This window comes from Loxodonta africana, chromosome 1 (genome assembly GCF_030014295.1).
Source record: "Loxodonta africana isolate mLoxAfr1 chromosome 1, mLoxAfr1.hap2, whole genome shotgun sequence".
In the NCBI taxonomy this organism is placed as follows: domain Eukaryota; kingdom Metazoa; phylum Chordata; class Mammalia; order Proboscidea; family Elephantidae; genus Loxodonta; species Loxodonta africana.
In genome coordinates this window covers 80323391-80332810 of record NC_087342.1, presented here as the reverse complement: position 1 = coordinate 80332810, position 9420 = coordinate 80323391, and the positions used below count along the sequence as shown (strand labels likewise).

Here is a 9420-nt window from a genome sequence, read left to right as displayed (position 1 = left end):
AGCTAATGTTTTTTGCCTGGCTAGATTTAGACATTTCTTGGGACCAAGGACTCCTTTCTTTTCTTTTATTGCAATTTCATCCATTTTTAATTGGAATGTCTTTAACTGTAATCTTATACCTGTCCCTCCTCTGTATTCTTGGGAGCAGATAACTTGTTTCTTGAATTTCACAGATTCACAGATAGAGGAAAATTGTATCTCAGGATGCATTATACCCAGAGCCTCACCTATACCTAATTTAGGGAATTTAAATGAAAAATTTGGGACTTTTGAGCTGATGAGATTTAGGACTTTGAGTTAGTACTATAATGGATTAAGATTTGGAGGGATGTTGGGACAAAGTGCATGTGTTTGCATGTGGGACAGGTGTGAACATTTGGAGACCAGAGGGTAGATGTGGTTGGTGTAATAATGCCTCCGTGAAGATTTCCATGTCGTAATATTCAAAAACTGTGATATGTTAGCTTATACTGCAAAAGGGCCTTTGCAGATTTGATTAAGTTAAGGATATTGCCACAGAAAAATTAATCTGGATTTCTTGGGTGGACCCAATATAATCACAGGTCCCTTATAAGAAGATGACTTGAGGGCCAGAGTCAGAAAAGGAAATGAGGCAACAGAAGCAGAGGTTACAGCGATCCATCCATGAGCCAAAGAATGTTGGTGGCCTCTAGAAGCCATAAAAGTCAAGGAATGAATTTTCCACCAGAGTCTTCAGAAAGAATGCATCTCTGCCATTACCTTCAGTTTATACCTACAGGACCAGGAACCGATTACCCAATAAACATGGCAAGCGTGTGCTTAGGGCAGCAGCAAAACGGGCACCAGTTTCCAAAGCAAAGACCCATAGATGCCAAGCAGACAGGACACAAGGAAATGCAAGCACCCTGGTGGAAGTGAACAGGCAGGGTACTCAATGAAATTGATGCTGTTTTGTAAATTTTGTAAACAGTAACAATTATATTTTTCTTTTCATTTCAGACAGATTGTGTATAGCCTCATATTTAGTTCTCTCTTGTACATCACATAGAAACATGCCAGGAGCACTGTAATCATGTGACTTATGATGCTCCAAGGCCAGGAGAATGGCTCAGGGAGCACAGCAGGCCCAGGGAAATCAACTGTTAATGCAGCCTGCTGAGGCAGAGGGAGGAGGGATCAGATAGTTAGGAGAGAGTTCTTTTAAAGGAGGAGCTGTTAGATCCACCTGCAAATTAGACAAAATGACTTGTCTTGTGCAGAGGGCGCTGTTTTATCTCAGATTCCAGAGGCATGTGTAGCTTGTGTGTACTGGATGGGTCCCCGCCGAGATTGCTGCAGGGGGCTAGGGCTGTGTCCTGGACTTGCCTTCTTTCGCTGCAGCTTCTGTGTCCTAAACGCCAAGCAAAGAAGGAAGAAGCTGTTTCTGTATTGATTTGGAAATCACTACAACATCCACGAAGTGAAAAAACCGAGATGCAGTGGAATGTATTTGGTATTTCCTTATTTGTATAAAAACTGGAGGAAATGATATCTCTGAGAGAATACCCAAGAAATTAGGCTTGCCTGTGCAAGGAGGAAATCGGTGACCCGGAAGGTTGTGGGAGAGTGAGGGATGAGACTTTCACATTATCTCGGCGGCAACAAGTTTGGTTTTTGGTCCATCAAGCAGGGACACCAGAAACCTAAGTTTCACATCTTTTGCTGTCTCTTTATGATACCTGGATATCACAAAGCATAAAGACAGCCGAAGAAAAAAATGTATTAAAGAGCACACTTTCTACCCGCTCTCACCTCACCCAGGCGGTTTGGGCGGGGCCCCTGGGTGTCCCCTTTCCTGCCTCGCTCCCCCCACCTCATCCCCTCAGAGGTTTCAGCCACCGTGTGTCCTAGGGGCGCCGAGCCCTGCTGCAGTGCACTGACTCCCACAGCTCTTTTACAGTCCCGCGAGGAATATTCTGGGACGCAGAGCCGCGTTGAGACTCACAGCCAACCGGCCAGGCCCTCTGAGCGCCCCAGCCGGGATTCCATCGAGGGAAGGGGAGGTGAGCACGGGGAGTCACCGCAGGGTGCAAGGGCCAGGTTAGAGACGAGAAGACTTTACTGTCTTTGCGAGTATATAACCTACTTTGCTTGAAACCAGGTCTCGGGTGAGTAGAGGGCACAGCGGTGGTTCCCTGGAGCCCTAACGCTATTCACCTCAGGTCGGTGCCTGGATCAGGGACCCACTGTGGCCAGCCGGCCCTTCACCTCCGCCTTCCCCCAAGAAGCTCTACATCTCTGGTTGAGTGATTAGAATCTTTGCAGCCCTAGACACTGGCATTGTGGGATTTTAAGGGAGAGGCGATTTTAAGGGAGGTTCTGCAGCTGAGTTCGACCCTCCTAGCTTTCTCTTCTCCTTTCGCTTTCCTCCCCTCCAAATGACTACTTGCTGTGAGTGCAAGTGTTGAGTACTTGGCGATCTGAGTCTCTAATGGAGTTCTTTTGTTAGAGACCCTCACTTAGGGCATTCAGACGAAGAGTCTAAATTACAAAAGATGAGGAATAGTAGCAGCAAAGTTTGTTTTCAGAAAACTTCATCTCGTTTGGAAGGATTGGGCTGCCTCGACTTTTATTGACCCCTTGTGGTCAGTGTAGAACTGCTCCATAGTGTTTTCTAGGCTTTCACCTTTCAGGAGCAGATTACCAAGCCTGTCTTCTGAGGCACCTCTCCGTGGGTACAACCCGCAATATTTGGCTACTAATTGAGCACTTTGTCCTTTTTCTGCTCTCCTTGCCCTCCTCCGTTTCTTTTTGAGCAAAGCAGGAAGAAAGGAATGAAGGTGCCTATAGTAAATGTCAGGAATGGGTTTCCCCAAGTGGAAGTAGAATGTCAATAGAATTCTAAGAGAAATAAGGAGGGTAAAACGAGGAGAATGCCTGCACAGGGACTTGAACGCAGGACCCTCAGGTTAAAAGTCTGATGCTCTACCAACTGAGCTACTCAGGCACATTGTCTGAAGTTTTCGTGACTTCCTAACGTGCGTTTTAGGTAGGCCAATTGGTTTTATGTTTTATGTCCTAGTCCCCAAATAGCTTCCTTGGAATTTTCCTGCTTGCCAAGAGATTCTGTTTCAAACAGATGTTATAATCGCTAGGAGAATTTCCCTTCCTTTTATCTTGTCTTTTGTCTCTTCAGATTTTCAGAAACAGAGTTGGTCACCTAGACAAAGCGCTGTTGCCTTTCAGATAGCATTGCTACACTCAGATGGCTTAATTTTTACCAAGTGTCCTTTGTTTCTTGTTTACCCACCTGCGTCTATTTTTCTCAAAGCAACACTCCTACTACTCTTCTTTGTATGCCTCTGCATTGTCTTGTATGTACACCTTTCTTGCAGCCTTGGGAGGCAGAGGCCAAAGGAGTTGAAGAAGAGAAAAACTGAAAGCTGGGGAGAAGGTTCCATGACGGTGAGCAAGTAAAGGTGCATGGGTTTAAGCTTCTGCATCTCTGTGCTTGCCTTTCTTCATGATGCACCTTCTCCACCATCTGTAAGCCACTCCTACTTTGTTTCATTTTATTTCTTCTCCTCCTTCTCTTTTTCTCTTCCTCCTTCAGGTCTTTGTGTCCATTTTTTGTGTGTGTGTGTCGTAGATAATGTTTACTATTCACATCCAATGGAAAATGAGAATTATCTTGATGAATTAGTGTACATTAAAACGTAACATTCAGAATATGACCTTAGATAGCTTTTGAATTTTGTCCTAAACTTGGAGAAAAAAACTGTACAGGGGTTCTGGGAACAAGTGGGGGAAGTTTTGGAGTGAAGGAAAGCTTAACGTCTCTGGGGAGGAAAGACAGGGAGAGGAGCAGGAAAAGATTATTTTTTATTTATTGCGAATAACTCAGCACTTCCAAGAAATCAAGACTACGTGAAAACTGAGAGAATTAGTGATTACTTAACTTTAGGAATTTGTGGATATGTCATCTCTCCTACCCTACCAACATACAAGGCAGAGTTGAGAGTGGGTTACACAAAATCACCTTGAATTGTTTTGTGGATGAATCCACAGGGAAACTAGGGAATGACTTTTAGGCAAAATACTTTGTGGTTAATTAGCATTTCAATGAGATAAGCGTCCCTCCAAGCTATTTGGGCACCTTTTTCTCCATTTGATATAACTTGGAAGTCACTAAACTGCACCTCCCACTTCAGGACCAGTCTTCTGGGGAGATTTGGGACCCACTACCTCATCCCACCTCAGTATCAGCTGATTCTTTGACTTGTGGGTAGAGGATAAAGTTTTTAAAAGCTATGTTATGAATAGATTGTAATAAAATATTTTCCTGGCATTAAAACTAGATATTTCTACAAAGGAAGCTCTTGTTTGTGGTTCCAGACTTTTCTCCCTAGAGCAACGCTGTATTATCTTTGAGACCATAAGGTCCGAAGGTACCAATGCCTGGAAATCCCTCTCTTTATGCTGTCATCTGCACCCCTTTATAGAAGAGTTTAGCTTTTGGGTCGTAATTCTCCACCCAAACGCATCTTCATTATAAGTGATGTAGACGAGAGTGCTCTCAAAGAAATATGTCACTTCTGATCATCTCACAATCTCAGTTTATTAATTCTAGGTAATTGTTCTCAGACGTTTCAGATGATATTTGATTCCTTTTATGAATGTTGTTAAAATTCCCTCCAACTGCAAAGTGAAAAATTTAAAAACAGAGACCTAATGTTCCCTTATCAACACTTTCACTTACATGCTTGTACCATATCCTCACAGTATTGGCTGTGTGGTGTAATGGATAAGGTAACTGATTCCAGATGTAGAGGATTGAGGGTTCAAGTCCCTTCATGGTTGTTTTTTCTTATGCCCAACAAGTAGAAGATTCTTGAATTGACGTCCAGTAACTAATTCCTGTGGTGTTGATGGAAGGAAGAATTAATATAGGTGAAGTTTCTTCTTTCACAAATCAATGATTAACATTAAAGAGGCTAAACAAAAAAAAAAAAAAAAAAAGAGGCTTTGGAAATCTAAAACGGGCTGAACCTCAAAAAGACAAGGAAGCAAATCTGTGTACCCACCAATGATACTCTTAGTTGATTACTTTTTTGAAATAACTTTTTAAGATTTCAAATGGCTGTTTATTTCTTTTCTTAAACATACTAGCCAATCGTATTCTAATTGTACAGAACTATGAATCAGAAGTTGTCTCTATGTTCCTTTCTCTTTACTTTATGTGGATGCCTTATCTTCTTCATCAATTCCAGGCCCTTCACAGTTACTCTTCTTTTTTTTTTTTTCCTGGTCTTTTCCTATGTCAAACTCCAAGAATCATAGCAGCAATTTGATTTAACTTGTGAAAACTAACCAGTGATGTGATGGTTATTGTCCTTCTGCGAAAGATTCTACATGGATGGTAGATCATGTAGCCTGTAAAATGCAGAACATAATATATAAATTTACCTTCAAAATGTTTTTCCATCCCCTCACTATTGAGAATCCTTACAAATCACATTGACTTCTGTTTTTCCCAGGATCTATGTGGATTATACATACAATTTAAAGGTTTTGGATTTCCAGACTAGAACACAGGGAACGTATGTATGTTTCTTCAACTAAGTTCAACTTTAGTATCTCATAAAATCTTATACTTTAAGAAAAGTTCCTCCTTTGAGATGTTCCAAGAGTGATATACAGAGTAGATTGGACCTTCTCACAAATAACATACTGAATTCACTTTTGAGACTTTCAAGTACAACTTGATTCCACAAGAATGCATCCCTGCATTCCTCCATATCACAAATTTAAAAGGGTATGTTTGGAGCCCAGGTGTTCTAGCATAATATCAACCTATAACTTCACAGTTACCCAAAATTATCCTAATTTTGCTTCACAAGACTCAGAGCCAAATTAACCCCTGCTCTATCATTCTACCTGTACTCAAATGACTGCAAATCTTTGTGTCTGACATCTGTCTAATTGTCACCTTCAAGGAGACCTTTGCTTCTCTTTACCGCTCTCACATTCGATTGCTCTGAGAAGCTGCCATCTGGGTCAGCTGGGGGGCAAGTTCTGTTAGAAAAGTGGGGACTTCACAGTTTATAAGGGGACTTCATATGGTTCCTGTGAAGATGGAGAAGATTCTTATTGGTGCAGAAATTGGCAAAGAAGAGGTACAAGTTATCTCACCTGGAGGTTGCTGCTCCTTAAGTCTTCTAAGATAGTCCAGGAAGATAGTGTAATCAGTATGAAGTCCAGAATCCAAGATCACTCTAAGGGCCAAGCATATCCCTTGTTTTCAAATGAATGCCTTTAAGGAGCTCCAAATCTTCAAATTACGATAGAGTTTCTTCAGGGTTCACTCTACCTCTGTGTAGAGACCCTCTCCTCTACAGCCGCATGCTTTATACAAATGTCTAGATGAGAGATCTTTGTAACATTCTAGTCTCAGGAATCACTGTACATATAAAACATCCACCTGAATTTGCACCTTAAATTTGTAAGCATCTCAAATAAATGAAATCCCAGATCAAATTCTTTTTTTACCCCTTTCCAATCCTATCCAATGCCCCCAAAGAAGAAGAAAACAACATAACAAGTGGTAAAGTCCATTCCTCCTTTCTCAAAGTGAAAGGACCTAGCATCTCCACAATCCAGAGACTTGGGGATCCTCCTAAAAATTTGCAAATTTAAGTTCCATCATCAACCTTGACCTCTCAACACTGTGCTATTCTACTCATTCCTTAAGGCACTATTTTGATCATCTATTTGACAGTAGGACAGAGCATAAGGTTGCTGTTCTCACTGAATGAATAACTCTCAAATAATACTACAAATCTGATTTTCCACATTTGAAATCTTCCTCTTCAGAGTCCCATTGAGAAAAGAGAGTATGTGAGTAGCAAAATGCACTGTAAATATTCCCAGAGCTGCTCCAGGAGAAAGTTGGGCTTAGTAGCCTTTTGTGTATAAATTAGAAGTAAGGGAAAACTGAAAGTATCTACTTCAGACGGGGGTGTGAATCTTAGATCCTCAGATTAAAGGCTTGGTGCATTGAGCTCTCCAGAAGTTTGATGCATTCAGTAAGAGCCTATTCAAACAGTGCTTCCTCGTAGCAAAAATTTCCCAGCAGCTCAGTTCACTCCAGTTTCCTCAGCACCACTTCTTAGGCTAGCAGTTCTCAAACACGGCTGAAAAATGGAAACATCCATGGAGACTTTTAAAGATGTAGATCCAACCATCTCCCTATCCAGTGATTCTCAGTCCATTCAGGATCTATAGAGGTGGAGTCAGGAATACATATATTCACAAAGTTCTCAGGCAATTCCCCAAGTTTAAGAACCACAACTTCATGCCTCTAAGCACCCATGTCAGCTACTTCCCAGTGCCAACGAGGTCTCAGTCAGTTATTTGAGGGAGGTTAGGATAGCGGAGATGACTAGTGCTGGGGAGGAACTGAAGAGGTGATATATAAAATACTCCAATATTCAGGAAGATAAAACCTCTCATGGGGGAAAAAATATCAGAACGAAAACTAAAAGCAAGAGAAGACACAATGGTTAAGGATTACCTCCTAAAACTCGTATGTGGGTTGACTGACACCACAAATTTTGGCAAGAGGCTGAAGCTTCTGGTCTCTTAGCCTCTGTGATGGCTGAGGTTTGAATACCTGTCCAGGAACAGGAGTGGGCTGTTACAAAAGATTAATATGCTTGCAGTTCTTGCTCAGCCTCCAACATTTGTCCCACATGCTTCTGTGTGGCTCTCAGAACCCTAGCTGCAGCTTCACAAGACAAAGCCACTGCTCAATTTCCCAACCAGTGTTTTGGGCTCCAGGGTTTGCTTGAACAGTGACTGTCCATGACACCATATAATTACTGTTTTTTGCTTAGGATCTGTTTTCTCTCTGCATCTGCATTTAAGTTTCCCAAGCCAATTTTTCAGGTTCTTCGCTTTTGTATTCTTTCCCAATAATTATTTGCTGTGGCTGTGATAGCCAGAAGTAGTGAAGGTGCTAGACCCTGGTGTGATGGTTGGAAAATTCCTAATACCACAAAAACTTTGTGGAGAAGGAGCAACTAATTTGGAGTTGAGAGCCAAAGCCACTTGAATTAATGCTGACTTTGGCACAGTGGTTAAGGAGATCAACTGCTCACCAAAGTATTGGTGATTTCAAACCACCAGTGGCTCCACAGGAGACAGATGTGTCAGGTGGCTTCTGTAGATTTACAGCCTTGGAAACCCTATGTGGTCACTAAGAGTCAGAATTGACTGGACAGCAGTGAGTTTTTTGGGTTTTTATGTATCCCCCTGGCTGAGACTTCGATGTTCTAGGGTTTAACTTATACATGCAAGGAGTCCTGGTGGGGCAAGTGGTGAGAAGCATAGCTGCCAAGCCAAAGGTCAGCGGTTCCAGTCCATCAGCCACTCTCTAGAAATACTATGGGGCAGTTGGATTTTGGTTTTTCCTTGGGAAAGGAGTCCCTAGGTGGACTTAAATAGTTAACACTTACTTGTTGGTTACTGAAACATTGGAGGTTCCTGTCACCCAGAGGCACCTGGTGATCTAATTCCAACAAATTAGCCATTGACAACCCTGGAGAGGACAGTTCTACTGTGACACACATGGGGTTGCTGTGAGTCAGAATCGACTCGATAACAACTGGTTTTCCCTGAGAAAACACCTCCAAATATGGATTCCTGTTACTTTATTGAGAGATCTTATCATGTGCAATGCACAATGGATTAGCAGTCCATCTCCTTAACCAGTCAGCCACCTTGTCAGGAATACAAGGAAAGAGAATCAAAGAGAAGGAAAGCTTATACACTCAGTTTTGCCCTGAGGTAATTTAGACATCAGCATATCAGGAGGTAGCCCAGAGCAAAACCAGTCATATCTTTTTGTGGGAGATATGCTTTGAAAGAATTTACTTTAGCCTCTCTCTTCCGGAGGGCCTGCCGACAGCATAGTAAAGATGGGAACTTGGTCACTTTCCACCTGCACGCTTGTTCATATCCTATCTTTTCTTACAGACTCTTCTCCAAACCCTATCCCTTTTCTCTCTGCCATCTACTTCTCCGCTGCTGCTTCCCCGCTCCGCTCAGCGTCATCCTTTCTCCAGCTATAACCCCTCCCACTCTTTCCTATTGACTCCATTCCTCACACTCACTCCTCCTTGCACTCTTTTTCAGACAGGTGTCTTTCTAATATGGTAATAACTTAATCTATGAAGTTAATAATTTGTCTACTTAACTGAGCGGTCCAAGGCGCTGGATTAAGGTTTCCATCTCTACCAGGAATTGGGTTCGAATCGCACCGCTGACAGCTGCATTGGAAAACCCTGGCGGTGTAGTTTAAGAGCTGTGGCTGCCAACTGAAAGGTTGGCAGTTTGAATCCACGAGGCGCTCTTGGAAACTCTATAGGGCACTTCTACCCTATCCTATAGGGTCGCTAT

The 9420-nt window shown here is 42.3% G+C and overlaps 1 non-coding gene across 1 annotated transcript; it reads right to left on the bottom strand.

The window, feature by feature from the left end:
- Positions 1-2895: 2895 nt before the first annotated feature.
- On the bottom strand, positions 2896-2968 carry TRNAK-UUU (transfer RNA lysine (anticodon UUU)). Its single transcript has one exon. It is a non-coding gene; the product is annotated as a tRNA-Lys (tRNA).
- Positions 2969-9420: the final 6452 nt, after the last annotated feature.